General features: G+C 42.9%; 1 protein-coding gene across 2 annotated transcripts in view; it reads right to left on the bottom strand.

Annotated features, from left to right (window-relative positions):
* Window positions 1–26459, bottom strand: part of LOC137645777 (F-box/LRR-repeat protein 20) — a 325431-nt gene that overhangs the window by 121680 nt on the left and 177292 nt on the right. The gene's annotated exons all lie outside the window — the stretch shown is intronic.

Consider the following 26459-nt stretch of genomic DNA (forward strand, 5'->3'; position numbering starts at 1 on the left):
TGTATGTTAGGAAATATACAAATCATTTCCAAATTTGTTATTTGTTCCGACACAGATAAAAACCTTCACTATTTATAGGGTGACTCACTCTTAGGAGGGAGGAAGTCCTCACCAACTGGCCTTGGTCATGACCCGGGGTCCTCTCTATTTCGATCTGTGATCGATAGTAGAAGGGACCCTACCCTCGCTAAAATCAAGTGCCGATATGAGGTAATGCACTGATAGCGGCCTGCAGAAGCTTGTGTGTGAGTGGAACTAACAGTGTGGCTTGTCTAAAATAGGAACTCTGGTACAGAACCTATTGTTCTTAAAGACTTACCCAATACCCTCCCTCTAAAAGGTATTGGAGATGTAACAAAGTATTCTTCTATACTTAAGAGGAACAAGGGAAATGGGTCTTACCTGCAGCGAGGTGAAGTCAGCTATGCCGAGGCTTGCGGAGCTGTTTTCCCCAGAGGAGAGAAGGTGAAAGGAAGAAAGGAGCCAGGCATTCTTACTCATTCACCCCAGACTAATCCGGGTAGCCTCAGCCCTCAACTCTTTGTTACTTGTCCATCAAGGAGCCTGAGGTGTTTAGACCATTTGTTGTGCGACCACCACAGGACCAATGGAAAAGGTCTCCATGTTCATGTGGGTTACGTCTTTGCAGGTAGTGGGCCGTGAAGGTCGATTGACGCTTCCACATGCCCACTTAAAGTATCTGCACCACAGAGTAGTTTCTTGAACGCCAGGGACGTAGCAACGCCAGTGACGTTATGAGCTCTGGGTCTTAGGATGGAGGAGAGTCTAGATTAATAGTAACCTCAATTGCCTTACGATCCCAGAAGGGAAGGAAATCCTTGAGGTCCTCCTCTTGACCTTCCCCGTGCAGGTCAACAGTGCCGTCACACGGGGCGAGCTGGTATCGTTCTTTTAAGGTAATCCCACAGACTCCTCACTAGGTAAAACCCCAGTTGATGGGTTTCCGGTTACCGAACGAAGACTCTTTATTCGAAATGGGCTGGACCTAAGGTACACCACACTCAGATTTGAGTCTTGGTAATCCACTCAGGGACGCCGCTGAGGATTACTTCTCCCTGTCTCCTAGGGTAGGAGACATCAGAGGCTGGATCATACAACACACTAACTCTCTTGGTCAAAAGCTCAAGTGAGTAGAAAGGGCGTCTTCCGTGTAAGGAAGCGATCTGCTGCTGGGCCTAAGGTTCGTAGAGAGGGGCCTTCAGAGACTGAAGGACCCGAACCGCGTTCCCTGGAGGAGGTTGAGATCCGACGAGGGACAAGTTATCTCACACTTGCATAAGTAAAGGCATCGAGGGGAGAGAATCCCCTTCCACGACATCAGTCACAAAGGACCAAACACTTCGCCTGGAAGACCGACTCTGAAAAGTGTCAGAGGTGCCTTGACATCTTTTCCGTAACCAGTTGCGAAAGGCCTCTCTGAGAGGGGTGGTGTAGGATCGTCCCAGGCGAGAAGTCGAAGCAAAGCTACGGCTTAGGAAAGTGTTAGCATGTGGCTGCTTGAAGATCGTGCCGTGGAGGAAGATCGTGCCGTGGAGGAAGATCGTACCGTGGAGGAAGATCCCTCGGAACTCTGTCAGGAGCTGTAGAAGGTCCGGAAATCATTCTGCGGGTTGCCATACCAAAGCTATTGGAGCTCTGTCAAGGGCTGCACAAGGTCTGGGAGCCATTCTGTGGGATGCCATAGCGAAGCTATTGGAGTCATTGATAGGATCCTGCTTGTCCTAACTTGGCTGAGGACTCTTTCACCAGACCGAATGGGGGGGAAAAAAACAAGGCACACCTCTAGGCTGCCCCACCGATCTTGGAATACATATTGTTTGAGGGCCTGGGAAACGGTCAAGTGGGAGCCTGAAGATCAGGGCCGCTGCGAGCATAACGACAGTCGGGGACCCCACAAAGTTATGACTTTGTTGGATACAAGATGATTCCAAGACACTAGGCTCCCACTATCTGGGTGGTTTTGCAAGCACATTCCTATACCAGGAATGACGTGAGCAGATGGGGGCAACTAGTTGTCCTCTGTCCATCTGAGGCTTCGTACTGCTAGATGGTTCTCTAAGAGAGGTGAATGCTGGTACCTTTCTGAATCGGGCCAACAGACGAGGATGGAATGGTATGTCATATGCCGGACCCCCTCTCTCTTTTGATGCATTATAGAGAGCATCAGGTCCAGAGGGAAGACGAGAAGACAGGCCTCTTTGCAGAAGCTCTCGTCTGCCAGCCATCATCTGCGGATTGTCCAGCGGTGAGGGGGGGAGTGCATAGCAATAAACACACCTCGAGATGATGTCGAGACGTGTAACTAATTGCACGTTCTTGCAACGAAGGGGAACAGCCTGTTCTCCCTCCAACTGCCACTAATCCAGTGTGGTTGGCCGAATAAGACCCATACCAAATGGTAAACCAGTTAATCAGTACAGCTTATGTTACAATAGCGAATCTTCATAGAGATCGCTTTCCGGACAAGAGACTGTACGGTAATCACCGAACGCATCCAACCAAACCCAAGAGGGGATTGAGACGTACTGTATCTTCAATCTATTGTTGGGTGGGTAAAGAGCATAAGTCTACTACGGAGTAGTAACACCGAACTGGGCACATGACAAGCATACATGCGTAGTTCGACTTAAAAGTCGTGTCCGGAACTCAGTTGGAGAACATTGGAAACGTTCGTAACGGAGGTTTCTCCTTCTTAGGACAAAAAACGTTCATACTTCTCCGTCTCCGATCGGTAAACTAGCATTTAAATTAAATGTTCCCTACTAGGGAACAGATATGCTTATGAGAAGTTTCCAGCCAAATCCTTTGAAGGAGACTAAGACTTCCAATCGGGGGAAAGAAAAAAAGCCTATAAGGAGGCAGAACATAAATGCCGTATGTCTTGTTACAGGAAAGTAGCCAAGTAATGTACTGAATAACCTGGTTTCAGTAAGGGATATAAATATACAACTTAATAGAACGGAGTTCTAATTGGAAGATGTATATAGCCCTTATTGGCAGAAAGATCGCTTGCACGCATATCTGTACTTGTCCATTTGCGCTAGCGCATGCGTATTCTCTGCCTCCAGGAAACGTTTGCAACGAATCCGGTTGCGGGAATATTGTATGTGCGACGAATCACAACATTATTGCCGAAAGAATTTGGATCGTTGACTAACTGTAATATTTTCTTGAATGAGAGCAAACATGTTCTCTAACAAAATATACAGTTATAGAGGCAATCATTTCCCCTTTGGTTTACTCCTCCTCTTTATGTGAGGGGCTAGCCAGTGTTCATTACACAGAAACGGATGTCTGTTTACCTGTGGGCAGGGTTTGAAACGTTCGTAACGTAATGAAATGATGCCCACACTGTTGCTACCGTTCTTTAACTTCAGCTAACAATGTTCCTTCTGGACTAATTGTTCGAAACAATAACCCTGTAAGGATAGAATAAAAAGTCTCAGAAGCCTATCGTGTAAAAAGGCAAGTCGTTATACCCAGGGTACAATGACGGGGGAGGCTACCTCCATCAAACGGTAGAACCGAGTTTAAGACAATAACCTCGCGGTTTTGTCTTGTCTAGAGTGCCAATGACGGGGGAGGCTACCTCCATCAAACGGTAGAACCGAGTTTAAGACAATAACCTCGCGGTTTTGTCTTGTCTAGAGTGCATGCTCCGGGAAGGCTTACGGTCTTCATGAAGTTTTAACACCCATTGAAGTTTTGTAAAAACTTCTCAGGAACGAGTCTCCCGAAAAAGGGTGAAGTCTCGTATGTGGGGGTTTGCTTCGAGAAGGCCAGACATACTGTAATTGCTGTCAACCACTTACCCAAAGGGGTTGCCATCGAACGCTTTCTCACTAGTGAGAAAACTACCGTCTAAATCAGGCAAGGCCTGCCAGGGAAATGAACTGGAATGTAAGGAATTTTTCATTCCCCGCTCATTTCCGTCTGCTAACCAAACCACTCAAAGTGGGAAGATGATGGTGGTTCGTTCGAAAACGAAAGGATCAGTGCTGGTGAAACCAGACTAGCTGATATAGTAATCAGCTGGGAGTGTAGATTGACGCATCAAGTCACACCTTTGGAAGACCCATCCCGTAAAGGGGGGGTCGACCATAGAGTTTCCAGAAAACTCTGGATCACGGAAACAGAGAGATTCGGATGACAACCTAGGGGTTCAGAATCTATTTGTGAATTCCTTTCTCACGACCTTAAGGGATGTGCCGAGAACCCGCAGGAACTCTGTCGCTGATTCCTGATGGAATTTTCAGGAATCGTGTTACGTGACCAGGACCCAAAGGAACTGTGTCATAGTTACCTATAGAGATTAGTAAACCCTTAGGCAGCAGACATCCCTCTGTCATCAGAGTAAAACTCTTGATGATGATGGGCGCGCGCACACAATTCACGGGACGAGAGTTCGAAAACTCTGTCATGAGAGTAAAACTCTCGTGCACTCGTGAACACTTCACGCAACGAGAGTCCGAAAAACTCTGTCATAAGAGCTGTTCACGCACTTCAACTGATTGCGTGCGCGCCATTATGGTCGAGCGCTCCAATCCGATCATGTGCACCACATCGGTCGTGAGCGCCAATTTGGTCCTGCACGCCCAATTGGACGTGCGCGCCAATTTGGTCATGCGCACGCCAATCCGGTCGTGCGCGCCAATTTGGTCATGCGCGCCAATTTGGTCGTGCACGCCACTCCGGTCGTGCGCGCCAATTTGGTCATGCACGCCAAACCGGTCATGCACGCCCGATATCCGTGCGCGCCAATTTGCGCGCAAGAGCTCTCAGTGAGGCAAGAGTGCTACTACTACGTTCACCCGAAGGTTCACGATAACCTGTGTTGTGAGAGCGCGAACGGTCAACACAACAAGAGCCCGCAAACTCTGTCATATAACTATGGCTATGGTCACGAAAACTCAAAGGTTCAGCGTGAACTGCGTTGTGAGACCCCGAATGGTCAGTGCAAACGAGAAACTGAAGTTTCCCCGTCACTAAACACCGAATTGTTGGAGTGACTAAAGTTACGAGAGCCCAAGAATTCTGCGTAACTAATGTTACGAGACCCCGAAGGGTCAGTTTAACGGGAAACCGAAGTTTCCCTGTCACAAAACACCTTAGTGTCAGTGATTAAAGTTGCGAGAGCCCAAGGGTTCTGCGTAACTAATGTTACGAGACCCCGAAGGATCAGTGTAACAGGAAACCGAAGTTTCCCTGTCACAAAACACCGAAGTGTCAGTGACTAAAGTTACGTGAGCCCAAGGGTTCAACGTAACAAATGTTACGAGACCCTGAAGGGTCAGTGTAACGAGAAACCGAAGTTCCCGTCACAAAACACCGAAGTCTCAGTGACTAAAGTTACGAGAGCCCTAGGGTTCAACGTAACTAATGTTACAAGACCCCGAAGGGTCAGCGTAACGAGAAACCGAAGTTTCCCTGTCACAAAACACCGAAGTGTCAGAGTGACTAAAATTACAAGAGCCCAAGGGTTCTGCATAACTAATGTTACGAGACCCCGAAGGATCAGCGTAACGAGGAACCAAGGTTCCTCTGTCACGAGACCCCGAAAGGTCAGCATGATTGATGGAACAAGTTCCCGAAGGCTCAACATTACCATCGTTACGAGAGCCCAATGGTTCAGCGTAACTGAAACCCGAAGGTTTCGAGTGTCCTTCTACTGTCATGAGAACCCGCAGGATCAACATGACGAGAGCCCGAAGGCTCAACGATCACGCCAGCTCAAAGGGTGATCGAACGAGACCCCGAAGGATCAAGGAGAACCAGCAGGTTCAAGGTAACACCTCCGCATAAGAGGTTTGTTCTCCCAAAGAAGAATGTCGCTTAAGAGAAGGCTCTCGCTCCGCCCCTGAAGGAGAACCATAAGCGTAAACGGGGGACCGCCGATGCCCGGAGGCGGTCTTCTCTCGAGGACGAGAGACTCGTTCCCCGAAGGGATAACCTGCTTTGGAGAAAGCTCTGCCACTGGCCCTGGTGGATCAGCAAGCTCCTACAAGTTATTTCTCACGAACGAGAGGGAAGTTCTCCTGAAGGAGATCGCCTAAGACAAGCTTTCTCCCAGCTCTATGGGAATAAAGCGTAGGCGTAAAATATCTCTCTCGCGAACGAGGGAGAAGTCCTCCCGAAGGAGGACATCGCCAAAGACAAGCTTTCTCCCAACTCTATGGGAAAAAAAAGCGTAGGCTTAATAATCTCTCTCGCGCGAACGAGAGTTAAGTCCTCCCGAAGAAGGACATCGCCTAAAACAAGCTTTCTCCCAGCTCTAGGGGAAAAAAGCATAGGCGTAAGAAACTCTCTCTCGGGAACAAGAAAGAAGTCCTGCCAAAGGAGGACATCGCCTAAGGCAAGCTTTCTCCCAGCTCTATGGGAAAAAAGCATAGGCGTAAAAATCTCTCTCGCAAACGAGAGAGAAGTCCTCCCGCAAGAGGACATAGCCTAAGTAAAGCTTTCTCCCAGCTCTATGGGAAAAAAGCATAGGCATAAACAAAAATCTCTCTCTCTCTCTCTTGAGAGAGAGAGAGAGAGAGAGAGAGAGAGAGAGAGAGAGAGAGAGAGAGAGAGAGAGAGAGAGAGAGAAGTTCCCCTCGAAGGAGGAACATCAAGTTGAAGGTTGACAGCGAATGCTACCTCGTAATGAGGGCAGCTCACGAGCTACCACATGGAGCGCAGGATAACGAACAGGGCGGCCGTAGCACTCGGCCTTGTGTTCTACGTCGCTGTTACCTGTGAAAAAAGGAAGTTGTTATCAATTACAATTCATGCTCCATTGCACAAAATACACTATTTGGGAAATAAGTCACCTTCCTTGTAAGATAATTCCTCAAAAGGGAGCTGAACTGTTATACACTTTAAATCTGTAATGAAACAAACACACGGCAGTGTTGAGAACCTGCCGACCAACAGTCGCAGGGAAGGGCGGCAATGACAACTCCCTTACGGCGGAGGCAGTTGGATACATTGTCAACAGCAATTAAAGTTACATGTATCTAACAACCTATACTTCCATTTATACATATATTCACTCATATATATGTAAGATAAATGAAATCACACAAGAAAAACAAAAAATAAAAATTAAAAAATAAACAAAAAACATCAAGGCAAGTCTTTGCGGGAGAGAAGGGCAGCATGTCCATCCTCTACCGAGCCATAAAGTAAAGTGGTTACTCAGCTGAGAGGTGTGAGTGAGCGGGGTAGCCAGTCTACCCTACCCCCCACCCGCTAACTAGCGGATGGGGTAATTATCATGGCTCGTCTTTCAGCTGCGCCGAAAGTATACCCTATAAATAGCGAAGGTTTGTATCTGTGTTGGAACAATTACAGTAGTAAGGATAGTTGATTGCCAAAGTGTACGTATGTCTGGCTAAATCAGGCGTAAGTACATCATTCTCTGACTTTGCTTTGATATCTTCTTTACAACTTTTCTCTGGGGCTATAGCCCAATTTAAATAAACATATACTGTACCAGAAAAAAGAAAAAAAATTTAATATTGAAATTTCTTATTCCTATACTCAGAAACTTGGTTCAATAGACTTTTACCAGTTAAACTTTATAACTGTCCTATCCTCTTTCCCTTAAATAAATACATCCCCTTAACAAAGAAGTGAAACCTTCTAGCAGTAAGCGAAAAGAAGCCCTGAACTGCCACACCAGATACTCTTTGTCTCTTACTGTTTCAAAGACGAAATTATCTGTACTTTTTGATACCCTGATTTAGTGCGGAAGAGGGTGGGCATATATATGAACAATAGGCGAGTATATAACGAAGATAAAATTTTTTATTAAAACTCACTTTACTTCAATGAACCTCCCCTGACTTCCCACGCTCTGTTGGAGGTGGGGAGCAATAGAAGGAGAGAGAGGGATAATTTTAAGTACAGTATAAGTAATGCAAACAGGTCAAAGATGATTAACCTAGTCTAGAATGTCTTCCAATAAACCATTTAAAATATGTTTTGAAAGATGGGACTCAAAATTGTTTACTATAAAAATTTAAAATGACAAATTCGGAGATAATTTGTATTTTTCCCTAACTAATACAAACCTGGAGTTAATTATTTGGATTATCTTTCAGCAGAGCTGGAAGGTAGTCATTAGACTTCAATTGTGAGGTGGCAACCCTGCCTAATCACTTGAGCGGGTAGGCTGGGTGTGGCTGGGGAGTGCCCAGCAGCCTCTATATATACTCTCATAGCAGTGAGAGACGTCACTTTTCATTGCAGGTAGGGCTTCTAGGGGCCAGGTGATGGCGGGACAATTTATACAAATAACTCCAGGTTTGTATTAGTTAAGGAAAAATACAAATTATCTTCACATTTGTCACTTGTTCCCATACTAAAAAAACCTTCCGTTACTTATTTGAATGACTCACTCTTATGTGGGTGGAATTCTTCGTTCTGGCATGAACATTGACTGGGGTCTACCTAGTACTGTAAATGACTGTGATCTAGGGAAACCTTTGACACTTCGCTAAAATATACAAAGTGAGTATAATAGCAGCCTGTGCAATGCAGTGTAATAAAGGCTGTTGTCTTGTATGAACACCTGAGTTTATATAGGAAGACAGGACGTATCCCATTGCTTACCTTGCAGAAAGCAATAGGGACGTGGACAGTCCAGTCATACCTCTCTTCCCATAAGAATCTGCTTACGAAATTTTCAAGGTGCGAAACAAGATGCGAATATTTTTTATTCACTTTACGAAAAATGTTTCATTTAAAGAAAAAGAGATTTGCCACACAGGCTGAGAATAAAATAGTCACCCAATAAAAAGTTTAAGAAAATGGGTTAATACAATAGAAATGTAGCTGTAGTCTATAACAGGGGTCACTATAGTAGTACACTACATATGGTACTGTATATGTTGTATATGTACAGTATTGTACTGTATGTATTGTATTATTTTTCCTTTATTATCACATTATGTTGTAATAACTTAATTTACAGGTATTAACAATTAGTTTAGGTATATTGAATTATTCAAATGTATTTGGCTGTACAGTATTTCATTGTGGTTATACTGTAGCTTTATTATGAGATTTAATGTAGTGTTTTGTAGGATTTCGAACAAATTCGACAATTTGCATTTGAAATGTGTCTCACAACACGAAAAAAATCACTTTACAAAAGTCACTCCAGAGTGAATTAATTTCTTGTTGTGAGGCATTACTGTATATAAATTCATGACTTATATTTGGCTATACAGTACAAGGGAAGTGATAATTACCTGCAGATGTTGAAGCCAGCTTTCAGAGGTACCCATGGTGCTGTACCCCAAGGGAGGAGAAGATGAAGAAAGGAAAGCCTGACACTCTCTCATTCATCTCAGTCTTACCCCGGGTAACCAATGATCTCAACCAACTGCTACTTTTCCATCAAGGAGCCTGAAGTATTCTTAAACCACTTGTTGAGCAGCCACCACAGGACCAATAGTGAACATATAAGCTCTCCTGTGAGTCACGTTTTTTTTATAATGGGCTGTGAAGGTAGTCTGTCTCCTCCACACACACCCACTTGAAGTACTTGCAACACGGAGAAGTTGCGTTTGAATGCCAGGGAAGTGCTGATTCCTCTGACATCATGGGCTCTAGGTCGACGAGCCAGGAGGAGGATTGGGAGTTGAGGCTCTTTCGGTTATTTAGCGGATCCAGGAGGAAACCAGGTTTTTGGTGATCCTCATCTTTACTCTCCAAGCTAGCAAACAGAGGTGTTAGTCAGGGCCACGTTGCTGTAGTGCACCTAAAATAGTATCTCAAACTCCTCACTGGGCATAGTAATAACTGATCTGGGTTATTAGTTACACAACGATGACTCGCAACCTGAAAGGGCCCGAATCTATGGTCCAGCACCCCCGGATTTTGAGATTTTAACAAACTCAGGGACGAAGCCAAATGTCACTTCCCCCATCCCCTTGAATGGCAGATGTCATATGAGAGGCCATGTAGTTCACTGACTCCCTTTGCCGAGGCTAAAGCAAGCAGGAACACTGTCATCAAAGTGACGTTTCAGTCAGTTCCATGGCTTAATGGTGCATAGGGAGGTCCTTTAAAGGATCTCAAGGCGCGAACCACGTTTCGAGGAGGAGGCCTAATCGCTCACAGGGGGCCAGTGATCTCATAACTCTGTAGAGTAAAGAAAGCTCCAATGAAGAGGCAATATCTACTCCCTTGAGCTTAAAGGCAAGGCTTACGGCTGAGCGATAACCTTTCACCGCCGAGAGTGAAAGGAGCTTTTTCTCATGAAGGTATACAAGGAACTCCGCTATTACTGGAATAATAGCATCAAGTGGAGAGATATTCCTTCCATAACACCAACCACAGAATACTCTTCATTTTACTTGGTAGACCGAGGCTGAGGAGCTATTCAAGTAACCGGCCATTCGTTCCGCAACTTGTCATGAAAAGACCTTCTGAGAGGAGACGCTGGATAGTCTCCACACGTGAAGTCAAAGCGACTGCACTGTTCTGTGAAAGATCTTCGCGTGTGATTGTTTGAGTAGATCTGGTCGTCAAAGTAGCTCTTGGTAGATCTACTAGAAGTTGCAGGTCTGGAAACCACTCTGCATGATGCCATAGCGGAGCTACAAGGGTCATCATTAGATCTTTGGACGCTCTGGTCTTATTGAGCAGTCTTCTCATCAGACAAAACGAGGGAAAGGTGTAGACGTCGATGTTATCCCACCATTGTTGAAATATATGTTGCCATAGAGCCAGAGGGAGGGTCCGGGACTGGAGAACAGTAGAGCAGAAGCTTCCTGTTCAGAGATGTTGCGAACAGGTCTACAGTCGGGAACCCCACAAAGTCAAGACTTTGTTGGCTATCTGGAGATTCAAAGACCATTCATAGCCTACTGTCCAAGTCGCTCTGCTCAGATTGTCCGCGAGCACATTCCTCTTGCCGGGAATGAATCGAGCTGATAGACACACCGAATGTTCTTCAGACCATCTGAGGATCTTTACTGCAAGATGGCATAGAGACTGCAAAAAGGTACTGCCCTGTTTGTTTATGTAAGCTACTACTGTGGTGTTGTCACTCAACACCACAGAGTGCCCTGCCAGCATCTGTTGGAACTGATGAAGAGCTAGGTAGGCTGCCCTCATCTCTAGAAGATTTATGTGCTGGTACCTTTCAGACTCTGACCAAAGGCCGGAGATCGTATGGTGCAGAAGGTGAGAGCCCCGCCCTTCTTTTAATGCATCTGTGAAGAGCATCAAATCCGGAGGGGGAACGAGAGGATTCTGGCCCTATCCAAGGTTTCCGTCTACCATCCACCAATTCAAATCTGTCACCTCATCCTAAGTTATGGGAACTCAGGTGTCAGAGGGATCGGAGTGTTGGCTCCACATGGACTTCAGCTGCCACTGCAGGGATCTTATCCCGAGGCGACCGCTTGGAACAAGACGGATGAGAGGTTAGATGGCCTACCAGACTCAACTAACGAGAGGCTGGAAAAACTTCTTTTCTGAGGAAGAGCAGCCACTTCCTTCAGTCTGTGTACTCTTTCGTCTGATGGGAAGACTTTCTATTGGACAGTGTCTATTGTCATACCAAGGTATACCAGTCTTTGAGAAGGTTGCAATAATGACTTCTCGTCATTTAGCAAGACCCCCAGGTACTGACAAAACTCGAGAAGCATGTCTCAGTGAAAAGAAGGGTCGTCTCCGAGTCTGCTAGGATCAGCCAGTCGTCCTGATATCTGAGAAGTCAGATTCCGTTCTTGTGAGCCCAAGATGACACTAAGGCGAACACTCTGGTGAATACCTGAGGAGCTGTCGCGATACTTCCTTGAGGACAGATGGATTGGGATCTGGAAGTATGCGTCCTTCAGATCCAGTGTGCATATGAAGTCCCTTGGACGAACCGCTTGGATGACCGTGTCAACCATCTCCATTCTGAACTGAGTCTGTTGCACAAACTTGTTCAGAGGGGAGAGATCGATGACTGGTCTCCAGCCCCCAGTCCCCTTGTTCACCAGAAAAATTTGACTGAAGAAGCCTGGAGACCCGCCCACAACCTCTTGGAGAGCACTCTTCTGCAGCATGGTCTGGACTTCGGCCCTAATGGCCATCTCCTTTGTGGATCCCTTCGCATAGAAGCTTATATACACTGGATCCTGAGTCAGAGGAGGGAGAGATTGAATGAACGGGAAGCGATACCCTAGGGCTATCACTTCAACCATTCAGGGTTCTGCCCCATGAAGTTGCCACCTCTGCCAGTGGCACTGTAAGCTTCCTCCCACAGATGGTAGGTGAAAAGCAATGCCATTCCTACTGGGAGTGACCACCTCGGCCACCTCTCTTCTGTCCTCTGAAGGACTTGGTCCCTTTCAGGCCTTTGGATGGTAAGGGCCGCTTGAACACCTTTGAAGGTCAGGAGGACTTAGAAGTTGACGGGTGAGAAGAGGAAGGTGCTTGCCGAGTCCGGGAATACTGGGAAGGTCTACCATAGGGCCTCGATGTCATGGCCCTATAGAGGAGAGAATCGTTTGATTTCCTCCATCGCTCAGCAGCCTTCTCTATCTCTTCTGAAACAAAGAGAGAAGAATTCCTCAACCGGGAGACTTCCACCTTTGGCACCTGCTTGTGGAATTTTCCGATGACGGTATTCCTTCTCTTGGGAATGGCATTCGCCCATAAGTTGACGACGTGTGCGATAAAAACTAAAGAGTTCGGGTACCTGACAACAGGAAGGACTCCAAAGTCTTCCTGGTCGACTCCTTTGAAAGATCGTGGGAAAGGACCATGAAGCCCAAAGATCCTAGCCATAGATCAAGCCACAAAGTAGCCTGCATGGTGTACTTCACATCTCTCTTTACATTCAAGAGCTCAACTGCCGAGAGGGAGGCATTAAGAGAGGAGAGGGTTTGAGTCTGGATCCCCTTCGTTACAGACTCTATCGAAGGGTCAAGGGATATGGTGGAATGAGGTTCCCTTTCTATCTCGTAATACTTCCTTTGTAAAACAAAAGGAAGTGGAAGGGACCAAGAGGAGGAACCTGCCTTCAGGGAACTAGTAGTTCTACCTATCTGAGCGATAGCTTTTCTTTTGGCGGCTGTCAAACCCTTAGACCAGGCCAAAGCGGAAAAGGACCTAGAAGGCTTCTGGGTCTCGAGTATTTCATCGAGAACCATATCCTTCCCTTACTGGATGGTGGAACAAAGAATAGACAGCCCTCATGCAAGCAAGGACCTGCCAAAGGGTGTGCTCCGACTCACGTCTATCTTGTTCGGAGTGATAGTTCGAATTGGTCGACTTTGGAAAATTCTCGTCATCAGAATCTAAGGGGTCGTCCACCTCCAGATTAACATTCATAATCTGGGATAGGTCAGGGTCGTCAACTGTATCACTGGATGGACCCGCCACAGGGAACTGTCTCTGTGCCTCAGCCGTTCAGGCTTCCCTTGCCGCAGCGTTTTTGGGTTTTGTCTTGGTGTCCTTCGATTCCCAACACACAGGACGTTCCTTCGCAATCTTACAAGGGGGAACCTGCGAGGTTTTCGAGGCACTAGCCGAAGCCTTGGCAGTAGGAGCTGAAGACTCCTCTTCTGGAGGAGGTAAAGAAACCGGATGTTGGTCCGGAGGCACTGCCTCAATGTCCTGAGGGTTGAACGGATAGATCGTTAACTCCCTGGGCGAGTCTAAGTCCCTATTCGTCCTAGGGCAGATGATGTCGGCTTAAGGTGGAGGTAGGCGTCTCATCCTCTTTTCTGTCTCTTAGTTATTACCTACTTTACCTTCACTGGCATAAACGGTAAATTGGCCATACAAGAGTCAGAGGCTTGAGGACCTTCAGCACCCGATTAGGGTGGAGGTGATATGCGTACCGTGTCGCCCGTCGACCTCCTTCTAGGGTTTTGACTCCAAAAGGACGAACTCGACGAGGGTTCCAAGGGAATCCTAGGAGCCACATCAAGAGACTTCAGCAGGATGGTGATAAACGTACTCACCAATGGAGGAAATTCTAATATTCTAGGTAAGACGTGGCCTTTCCTAGGAGGTCTAGGAGGAGTGTCCTTAATGGGGAACTCTAGAAGGAGATTCATTTGATGGAGGTGATAACCTCTGAGGCAGAGGAACACGTTCCTTGGGACACAAAGGAAGTTCCGGACTAATTGGCAAGGTAGTGAACCTAATATGGAGTTTTTATGATAAAACAAAGTTTTATGAATACTTACCTGGCAGTTATATATATATATATAGCTTAGTCTCTCGCGTCCAGCAAAATTTTTCAAAAATTGCGGCAACCGCCGTGTGGTGGTTCTGCGGTTAGGTGGCTAACAACCCTTACAGGGTGGTACTTGGAATAATTCCCGTTTTCTGTTCCTCAGATCATCTTTGCCCAACCTGTCTCCTGAGGGGAGGTGGGTGGGCCTTAAAATATATATATAACTGCCAGGTAAGTATTCATAAAACTTAGTTTTATCATAAAAACTCCATTTTTATGAATAGAACTTACCTGGCAGTTATATATATATATATATATATATATATATATATATATATATATATATATATATATATATATATATATATATATAGCTGATTCACACATTTGGAGGAGGGTGACAGACAGTAAACATCGTTGGGAAAACAACAAAAAGTTGTAGGAGAAAAAACACCTTGATTCCTTACCTGCTAAGGTAGCTGAATTCAAAGGTTCCTGCTTCTTGAGTTACTTTCCCTTAGGAGTGTCAGCCAGGAGTAAACCTGTCATGCTGAAAACAACTCAATCGAGTCTGTCAAAAGGGGAGAGACCAACAACTTGACTAGACTTCAGAACTACCTTTGCCCCCTTTTTTTTTTTTTTTTTAAATGCAACCTTACTAAAAGTAACCACCTAACCTTGCAGAATACATATAAACTATCTAGCTAGACTGAGGGTACTGTACCACAAGTCAAAGTCCTCAGACAACCATAAAAACACCGACCCAAACACAGGTATACAAAAGCTAAGGTTGAGGGGAGGTATAACTCCTTTGCCTAATACAGAAGCTGTAACTACGTATGGGCCCAAGGTGTAACACCTTTCATAATCCACTCTTACCTCGGAGGTAATGAGAGGCGAACACAGAGTTGCTTCTCTAGAACGTTGCATCCATAATCTGTCTAACTGACATATTCTTACGATATGCCAGCGAAGTAGCAATAGCTCTCACTTTGTGAGCCCTTACTTTCAAAAGGCTGAAGTGCTCCTCCTCACACAAGAGGTGAGCTTCTCTTAAAGTCTCCCTCAGGAAGAATGACAATGCATTCTTTGAAAGGGGCTTTTGCGGATCTTTCACTGAACACCATAAGGAATTAGAAGTGCCTCTAACATTCTTAGTTTGAGATAAATAAGCTCTAAGGGCTCTAACTGGACAGAGGAGCCTCTCCTGCTCTTGACCCACTAGATTAGTGAGGTTAGGGACCTCAAAAGTCCTCGGCCAGCGTTTTGATGGATTCTCATTCTTGGCGAGGAAGTCAATCCTCAACACACATACTGCTCCATTCTGATTGAAGCCCACTTGTTTCTCAATAGCATGAACCTCGCTGATCCTTTTAGCTGTGGCCAGAGCCATCAGGAAGAGGGTTTTCTTCGTAGCATCTCTAAGAGAAGCTTGTGAGATGGGTTCGAACTTCTTGGTGCATAGGAACTTCAGAACGACATCCAGATTCCAAGCCGGGGGCCTCAACTGAGCCTGTATAGTTGTCTCAAAGGACTTCACGAGGTCTTGCAAGTCTTTATTCTGAGACAAATCTAAGCCTCTGTGCCTAAAGACAGCTGAGAGCATACTCCTATACCCTTTAATCGTGGATACGGCCAGTTTAGCATCCTGTCTGAGGGACAAAAAAAAACCCGCTATTTGGCTCACAGAGGTAGTGGTTGAGGAAACTTTGTGCTGCCTACACCAAGCTCTAAAGGTTTCCCACTTAGATTGGTAGACCCTTTGTGAAGAGACCCTCCTCGATCTGGCGATAGCTCTTGCAGCTTGTGCAGAAAAACCTCTCGCTCTGACAAGCTTCTCGATAGTCTGAAGGCAGTCAGTCTTAGAGCGATACCTCTCGAAGTGGGGCTGTTTGAGAAGCTTTGGACTTAAGTCCACCAACATGTCCACCACTTCCGTGAACCATTCTCTTGTTGGCCAGAATGGAGCTACTAGGATCATTCGTCCTGATTCGAGGAGAGCGAATTTCCTGACGATCAGATTGATGATCTTGAATGGGGGGAACGCATGTGTGTCCATCCCCGTCCAATCCATCAAAAAGGCGTTTACTGCTATTGCCTCCTCGTCCGGGACTAGGGAGCAGTAGGTGGGGATCCTGTTGTTTTGGTTGGAGGCAAAGAGGTCTATTAAAGGTCTCTCCCATAACTTACACAGACTCTAACAGACCTGTTGGTTGAGGTTCCATTCTGTGGGAAGAACTTGCCCTTTCCTGCTGAGCATGTCTGCTCTTACATTTTTCTGTCCCGCCACGAATCTTATTAACAGTTCTATCTTGTTTTCCTTTGACCAAAGAAGGAGCTCCTTTGCTGTTTTGAACAGAGACAGAGAGTGAATTCCCACTTGCTTCCTGATGTAAGCTAGAGCCGCGGTGTTGTCCGAGCTGACCTCCACTATCCTCCCTGACACTGAGTCTTTGAAGGCATTTAGTCCTAACAGAATGGCCATCAACTCTTTCCTGTTGATGTGCCATCCGGTCTGATTCTTTTCCCAAGAGCCTGAGACCTCCTTGCTTCCTAGTGTTGCTCCCCATCCTGACTCCGAGGTGTCTGAGAACAACACTAGGTCTGGGTTCTTCCTGTACAGGGAGATTCCTTCTCTTAACAACACTGGATCCAGCCACCAAATCAGATGATCCTTGACTTCTGCTGGAATGGGGAAGGAAAAGGAGTCTTCCTGAATCTTCCTGTTCCACACCTTTGAGAGGAAGTGTTGAAGAGGTCTGAGGTGCAGTCTTCCCAAAGAGACAAACTGTTCGAGCGAGGAGAGGGTTCCCAGCAAACTCATCCAATCCCTCCCTGAGCGCTTCTATCTCTTCAAGAATTCTCGAACCTTCTCGAGGCACCTGGTCTGCCTCTCTTGGGAGGGAGAAGCTCGAAAATGAACTGAGTTCAGAACCATCCCCAAATAAAGAATAGTTTGACTCGATTCGGTTCGGTCAGAGATTTTTCCCTGTTGATGATGAGACCCAGTTCTTGAGCCATCATGAAAGTCTTTTGAAGGTCCTCCATACATTTTTCTTTCGACCGAAATTGTATCAACCAGTCGTCAAGATAAAAAGATACTCTTATCCCCTCTTGATGAAGCCACCCTGCCACGTTCGCCATTACTCTGGTGAAGACTTCAGGAGCAGTGCTGAGACCGAAGCAAAGGGACTTGAACTGGAATCACTTGCCCTGGATCATGAATTTCAGGTATTTCCTTGAAGTCGGATGGATGGGGACGTGAAAATAAGCATCCTGTAAATCCAGACACCATTCAGTCCCCTGGACGTACTGCTGCCAGCACCGACTGAGTCGTCTCCATGGTAAATTTTGTCTTTTCCACGAAGACGTTCAGAGAGCTGACATCCAGAACGGGTCTCCATCCACCCGAGTTCTTGGGTACAAGAAACAGGTGATTGTAGAAACCTGGGGAGGATAGTTCCAGAACTGGTTCTATCACTCCCTTCTCCAGCATCTGGTCGACCAGATTCAGAAGGGCCCTTTGTTTCACTGCATCCGAGTACTGAGCCACTAAGGCTAGAGGAGTATTTGAAAGCGGAGGGTTCTTCAAAAGGGGGATCTCGTATCCCTCCTTGATGACCGAGAGGGACCAGGCGTCCGCCCCTCTTTTCTTCCAAGCCTGCCAAAAAAGTGACAATCTTGCTCCTATCGCTGTCTGGAGGACTTGAACTTCATTTCTTGGAGCGGGATCTAAACGAACCTCTATTCGTCCTTCCACCCGTCTCCTGCCTTCCCGGCCCCCTTCCTCTTGGTTGGTCTCGAAGCCTCATACTGCCATTTGCGTCTGGGAGAGGGGTTCGGGGAAGACACCATCACATCCGACATGCCTTTTTGTGGCGGTCAAGAGCAGCCTGGTAAAATGCAACAGGACTGTCAGAGGTGATGGCTGACCGAGGATACGTACCTCTCACCCCCTTCCGGTCGTTGACGTACCTTCTCCCTTGGTCCTGGGAGCTTGGTAGAGGTCTAGACCTAGGGTAATGACAGGTTCGATCAGTCGCCACCTCCACTGCACTTTCACAAGCACTAATCTCACTCTCACTCTTACCTTTTAAGGCTGAAAGTTGATCTTTAATACCCTTCAACTCAGCCGTCATCCTGGCGTACGAAGGGTCATCCGCAGATACCGATCCTGTAGAAGGGGCAGGAGTCACTACCTCAGGGGAAGGTTCAACTTCCAAAGAGGAATTAATCAACGGGTCAATGGAAATATCTAAACTACACTCACTAGCAGATTTAGATTTAGATCTCGAAGCCCTCCTTACTTTATCTAGCTCTAACTTGCGCACATAGCGCTTCATAGCTAACCAATCTTTCTCACTCAAAACCTCACATTCCTTGTACCTTTTATCAAGTGCACAATCCAAACCCCTGCCACCCAAACAAACTGTGTGAGGGTCTACCGAAACTTTGGGTAACCTCACCTTGCATTCCTCATTTACACACACACGAAAATGAAGTTTCTCACTCATATTAAACAAATCAATAATAACAGAATAAACACAAACACGACTGCCAAACCCCCAAATCAATGTACTTCACTAAAAATAAGTCCGGTACAGCGACACAGGGAAAGCGAAATGAAAAACTCCAATGGCAGACCAACGATGTTGTTAGTCCAACCGGCAGAGATGATTTGAGGAACAGAAAACGGGAATGATTCCAATTACCATCCTGTAAGGGTTGTTAACCACCACACGGCGGTTGCCGCGAGTTTTGAAAAATTCTACCGGACGTCAGAGACTATAGCTATATATATATATATATAACTGCCAGGGAAGTTCTATTCATAAAAGGCTAATTTCAGCTTCGGCAAAAGAAATACTCCTAAGTAAAGAACGGGAGGTTTGTATATTGTGCTGGAACAAATGCTTTATCAATTAAGTATGGTTTCAATTTTCAAGCACTCATTGAGAACTGAATCTCAATACTAGGTCTATTAGTATGAAAATTTATTTTAGGCATGAGCCTACTTGACTTACATATGATAGTTATTGATGAAAATATATTAACTGAATCATAAAGTATAAAAGGAATAAAAACACAATAATTCACTTTAGCAATGATGACTGATTATCTTGCTCTCAAGTAGTGCATAAGGGTCGTCCTATTCTGGGCCAATTCTTGAAATTTTGTCTTTGTCGAAACATTTGATCCTGCTGAATACTGCTGTCCGACCTACATTCAATTTACAGCTAACTTTGATTGGGAGGATATTATTTTTATGCATTTCTATCATGACTCTTAGTATAGCTAATAAAATTTCCTTATCTTCCAGGTTTAGAATTTACTTGATGTTGCAAATGATGATCCACCATCCAAACGCCAGCTAATCGAGAAGTTGGCTAACTACTGAAGTCACTGTATGTCATCTGACGAGTTGCAGCATCGTTTCCTTGGCTTTTCAGGCATGCCAACCTTTCGGAGTCCAGGAGGCAAATTTTCTCGTATTGTTATTGCATAGGAAGATTCCATGTGGTTGGCAGCCCTAATATTATAGTTCACATTTCAGAATGTTTCGTTTCATTTCATGTCATAATATCGAAAATGGCCAAGTGAAGCTTTTTTTACATTTCAAATTATATATATTCCCGATATATGTACTGATTTGCTCTTATAATTAGAAAACAATTAATGAAAAAAATTAGAAATAACTTTTCACTTGCGAACGATGATGAAAGTACAGTACAAGTAGTCGTAGAATAAAAGAGTGAAGTTTCCGTAGATTTATTAAGCTGCATTATGATTCAGCAATCACCCAAGTGATATCTTATCAATATTTTCTTACTGTGTATGATTATTTAATTTTCTTGTTCCATAGGATATCATATGCTCTAAAGTCTAAAGCATTATTGTGTTCTATTTTTCAATTTCGGAAACATTTTAGCAATCAACAATTACCAAATTAATTCTTTACCTTTGGTTGTAATCTGCTGTGCTGTTGATATGAAGGGCTCCCTATCGCATCGAGATAATGGGCACATACGAATGGCGTATTGTTTATATTTCTTAATCTATTTGAAATATATTCATGATGAATATTACATCAGCCCCCGGATGTTACAAGATAACACAGTTTTCACATAGTTTGTTTACAGCCATTATTATTATTCACACAAATATGTTCTCTCTCTGTTTCTGTGTGCGTGTGTGTATGTGTGTGCGTGCGAGTGTGTACGGCTATTTGATTTTTAAAGCTTCATACAGTATATTTGAATTTTAGTTCATTATGAAGCATTCATATCTCACTAGAAATTATTGTTTAATTGTGGTTTATTATAGCATGTTTGTAAGTTATCTTTCAATTTCAGGAACATTTCATCAGCTGACCTAAAGGTCACGCTACCATACGTACATAGTGTTATTTATATAATTTTCTTATTCGAAATCAATCAATCAATCAATCAATCAATCAATCAATCACTGTGTGTGTTTGTGTGTAACAAATGAAATCTTTATTTCTTTGCAAAGTCTCTATTGAATACTCACTGACTGAGCCGTAATATATAATTTCCTAAGCTTTATAATCAAGCACCACAGAAAAAACTATAAAATACTAATAGCATATTAACCCTTTTACCCCCAAAGGACGTACTGGTACGTTTCACAAAACCCACCCCTTTACCCCCATGGACGTACCGGTACGTCCTTGCAAAAAAATGCTATAAGAAATTTTTTTTTCATATTTTTGATAATTTTTTGAGAAAATTCAGGCATTTTCCAAGAGAATGAGACCAACCTGACCTCTCTATGACAAAAATTAAGGCTGTTAGAGCAATTTTAAAAAAATATACTGTAAAATATGGTGGGAAAAAAATAACCCCCTGGGGGTTAAGGGTTGGAAATTTCCAAAGAGCCCGGGGGTAAAAGGGTTAACTGAAGTTAGTATACTAATTGGAAAATGATATATCAAGCAATAATGGTTTCTTTAAGTAAATATGAAATATACTGCAGTGGCATGCCTTAATAATAAGGGAGTTATTTGATCCAAAAATAGGGGTTAAGGGCGGACTATGCAGGGTTGATCCGCTGATTTGAATGTAAACAATGCATGTGATTATAATTCTCTATGTTTTTAATTAAGAATAAGATACTAAAATGTGAATATTACATGCATTATTATTGGATAGAGATAAGTGGTAAAACAGTTTAATCAAAATCGATTTATTTCAAATACAATATGGTCCCGAATTATGCGTGTTCGAATTATGCGATTCCCCATTTATGCGGTCGGTAGTTTTCAAAAATAAATTTTCTGTATCTGCGAAGCTGTTCAAAGTCTGCGAGTCAAGCACTACAAAACGTATCAAATCTATTGTCTTTCCAAGTATATTGGTAGCCCCAAATACAGTGATTGATAATAATTGTTAGCAAATTATATTTATCTTACATTTTATTATCATAATTTCATAATAAATAGCCTATTTAAGGAAAAATTCAGTATCAACAATGAAATCAGCTTCTAACTATGCGAGTCCAGCTGACAAAATGTAAACAATTGTGGTTAGTTCTCGGCAATCTTTATCTTTCTCTAACCTTTCGATAATATTAATGGTAGTGTTAATGATGGTATACAGGGTATTCCATCATTATTTTTATTTAGTACAGTATATATAAAATCTTTAGTTTTCCCTGTGGGTGTTCAACGTTTTCACACATAGGCTGGGTTCGTTTATCGGCAGTGAATAGCGTAAATTTCGGTAACAAGTCGGCAATATTTTGTCATTTTCTAAACAGCATAGATTTGCTTTACAATGGTTTGTTTTGTATACTACAAGGTGTAATTATAAAAACCTCTCTCCATAAGAGAGAGAGAGAGAGAGAGAGAGAGAGAGAGAGAGAGAGAGAGAGAGAGAGAGAGAGAGAGAGAGAGACCTCAAATCTCAAATCTCTCTCTCTCTCTCTCTCTCTCTCTCTATGTGTGTGTAGGAAATAAAATCTTAGTTCACATATTACAGCCAGAGTTTAAGAATGAAATTATCATGAATATTATTAGTTGTGGTGATCAGTTCCTCGTTTCAAGTGGTACAAGAAACAAAAACACGGCATTCGATTACAACAGCTAATTCTCTCTCTCTCTCTCTCTCTCTCTCTCTCTCTCTCTCTCTCTCTCTCTCTCTCCTCTCTCTCTCTCGATGTTATACAATACTTACATATACTGTAGATGAAGAAACTTAAATAGGTTTCCTTAAAAAGCGTCAATTAAATATGAAACCAAAAAATTATACTGAGTATAAATCAATTTCAATCGTAGCTTAAAATATGACATCCGATTTCATCAGCAAACCACTATTTTTTAGGAAACATTACTTTATTCTAGAAAATTGCTACTACTTAAATAGTTAAGTGATTTAAGAACCCTGTACTTTTGTTTTAAATTTCAGAAATGTTGTATAAATCGAGTATTGCCGACTTATTTTTGTTTAACTTCTGGCTGTGATCAGATCAGCTGATGTCTAGTTGCTACTCTCAAGAATATGCGCGTATTATGAATACAATAAAGTATTGTTTACACCATTTCTTAACTTATTCAAAACATCTATACAGTTAATATTACATAAGCACCAATGTGTTATAACATCATATTTTTTGTTTAGTACTTTTAAAACTATCATTACACACACACACACACACACACACTCTCTCTCTCTCTCTCTCTCTCTCTCTCTCTCTCTCTCTCTCTCTCTCTCTCTCTCTCTCTCTCTCTAATATAAATGGAATCTGTTGCTTCTCAAAGTTTGTTATATTAAAATCAATCATGGTTCAAAATTTCCTTAATTTCTTTAATCTTGCACCATCTCTGTCACATCGAACGTTATAGCAGTAACCCTATTGTTCGATAACTTTAAAAACCGGCCTAGTACTTTTTTTTTTCTTTTGCTGATGGTCCCATAATTGAGGTGGGTACAAGTTGACTTATAACTGAAGTTAGGAAAAGTATTTTGGATATGGAAAGGACAATTATCTTTCGTAACAGTTTAGAATAATCGTAAATTATCATACTGTCATTAGCGGCAGTTTGCTATTGTTGATTAAACACAAACAAAACGGGTTTCCTGTTTTGCTACGTCTGTAGGAATTTATATGGACACGGTAATTAAAATATTTGTAATATAATATTTACTAAAAGTTCTTAATATCATTAGTTATCATCTGGATCATTTGAGCTTAATGCGTTCGTTTGTTCATTATGATCGACGATGGTGCTTGGTTTACAAACGGAAAGTTTTTAGGCGATGTGTTTAGTATAAATCACATTCATTTCATTTATTTTGAAGTTTTAAGAAAAATTCAGTAAACCAACATTGACAATAACAAAATCACCATATAATCAATATTTGGCAAGATAGATGTTGCTGCAAATAATAACCTAAACACAGATTTGTAAAGGCTTTCATTTCGCCATGATCGGAGATGATCGTAAACAAAACAATGAAAAAAACAATACTGTACAACGAACGCTAGTCTATACAGTTTTGCTATTCTCTTGTTGTCTTATAAAACAGATATGACTTAGTCATTAAAATTACTACTAATTTTAGGTCGTGTTATAAAGGGCAATATACGGTATTTACACCCTTCCTGATTGTAATTTTAATCTTTTTCAAGTTATTAAAACTTTCAAACATAATAATTGTTTAATCTATTTATAAGAACAATTTAATATTAGAAAAAAATACAGTATAGTGCATGGAAACAAATGAAAATGGGTAGTAAATGCATTTGAATAGGCAGGTTTCTGTTTGCCATGGCCCTAATGGAATTATTCCTGTTATGTATCTCGAAATATGCGATTTTCCATTTATGCAGGACCATTTATCGACCAAATTCTCGCATAACTCGGGACCCTACTGTATAGCTGTAAATTTTTACCACAGTAAATGGATATACGCTGTACAGAGAGAGCTAGGACCAGTTGAGTGTAGAGATAGGTAGTGGTGAGCAGCGCTCCCAGTGTAAAGGAGCGCGGGCTAAATGAAATCATCGCCAAGCTTGAATATTATCGTGATTTTTATAAGAATTCTTATTTAATAGGTATTGAATTGTTTTTAGCCACGAAAAAACAAAACCGCAAAGAAAGAGCCTGTGATGAAAGAGGGCCGACTGTAGTGTGAAAGTCGTTGGCAAATAAAAAATTAAACTTTGAAATGCCCTTAAACTTGATAGTAAATAAAATATAAGAGAAAAGTATTTCAAAGAATAACTATTTACCACAGAATGATAAAATGATAGTTTGGGCATTAAACTTTTTTTAGGAAATAAAAAAAGATCCTTCGGAAGTTTGCCTTAATCAGCTGATCCCAAAACCATAGATGGTCGTGTCCAGAAACTTGTCAACAAAAACAATGGAAAAGATTAATATTCTGTTTTTATTTTTTAATTACATACCAATATGTGAATATTGCATGCATTATTAATGGATTCACTTAGATGAAACATCACTTTTATCTAAATCTCGGTGACAGGAGGATCGATGAGAAAGAGGCGAAAGACCATGTTAGAAATGGGAAAGAATGGCAAGCGATTGTAACGCAGTTCAGATAGGCTCTGGTGCTACCAGCACTTAGGAAGCAGCAGTTGGGCAGTCAGCTTTTGAAGTTTCATTTGTAGTAAAAGAAGGGCTATAGTACTCTAGCAGTACCAACCAAATTCAGCCGCGTCCCTCATTAGGAAAAGAGGACCGATGAGAAGAAAATCCCATTTTGTTTCTTTTTTTATGTTAGCTAACTTCCAAAATTGGGGGAAGTGCCATGGTAGATTGATAAACAGAGCTGTTCATTCATTCAGTAAAAAGTGTTCCACATAAGGTAGGGAAATCTTAAATGAACGAACGAACAGCTGTATTTGGTATAAAATGATATTTTAATTATAAAATAAATTTTTGAATATACTTACCCGGTGAATATATAATAGCTGCTGCTCAGCGGCTCAACAGAAAACACACTCAAAAACTCGCGAGCGATCGCTATGAAGGTTGCGGGTGTGCCCACCAGCGCCAACTATCGGCCAGATACCACTCTTGCATGTAAACAAACCCTTCAATTCTTCTCGTCCCGCTGCGTCTCTATTGGGGAGGAAGGGAGGGCCTTTAATTTATATATTCACCGGGTAAGTATATTCAAAAATTTATTTTATAATTAAAATATCATTTTTAAATATTTAACTTAGCCGGTGAATATATAATAGCTGATTCACACCCAAGGCGGTGGGTAGAGACCAGAGTTAATTAAGTTTACAGCGTACAGTATATGCTAAGAGTTTTTGACAGTTATCAATATAACAAAACCAAAATATATAGGTACCTGGTAAGGAAGTTGACTTAGACGATTACTCTGCCTTGTAAGTCTGTCTTCCTCACGAAGCCCAGCGATCCTCTTAGGATGCTGAAGGACTCCCAGGAGCTGAAGTATGAAGGGTTGCAACCCATACTAACAGGACCTCATCAAACCCCTAATCTGGGCGCTCTCAAGAAATGACTTTGACCACCCGCCAAATCAACCAGGATGCGAAAGGCTTCTTAGCCTTCCGTACAACCCATAAAAAACAATATTAAAAACATTTCAGGAGACAGATTAAAAAGGATATTGGAATTAGGGAAGTGTAGTGGTAGAACCCTCACCCACTACTGCACTCGCTGCAACGAATGGACCCAGTGTGTAGCAGTCCTCGTAAAGAGTCTGGACATCTTTCAAGTAAAATGACGCGAACACTGACTTGCTTCTCCAAAAAGTCGCGTCCATGATACTTTGCAGAGATCTATTTGCTTGAAGGCCACGGAGGTTACTATAGCTCTAATTTCGTGCGTCTTAACCTTAAGCAAAGATCGGTCTTCCTCATTCAAGTGGGAATGAGCTTCTCGTATTAAAAATCTGATAAAATATGACAAAGCATTCTTTGACATAGGCAATGATGGTTTCTTGACTGAGCACCATAATGCCTCAGATTTACCTCGTAATGACTTAGTACGAGCTAAATAGAACTTAAGAGCTCTAACAGGACATAACACTCTTTCCAGTTCGTTGCCTACGATCTCTGATAAACAAGGAATATCAAAAGATTTAGGCCAAGGACGAGAAGGCAGTTCATTTTTGGCCAGGAAACCAAGTTGAAGAGAACAAGTGGCTTTTTCTGTAGAAAAGCCGATGTTCTTACTGAAGGCATGCAGTTCACTGACTCTTTTAGCCGAGGCCAAGCACACTAGGAAAAGTGTCTTGAGAGTGAG

The sequence above is a fragment of the Palaemon carinicauda genome, chromosome 8 (genome assembly GCF_036898095.1).
Source record: "Palaemon carinicauda isolate YSFRI2023 chromosome 8, ASM3689809v2, whole genome shotgun sequence".
Taxonomy (NCBI): Eukaryota; Metazoa; Arthropoda; class Malacostraca; order Decapoda; family Palaemonidae; genus Palaemon; species Palaemon carinicauda.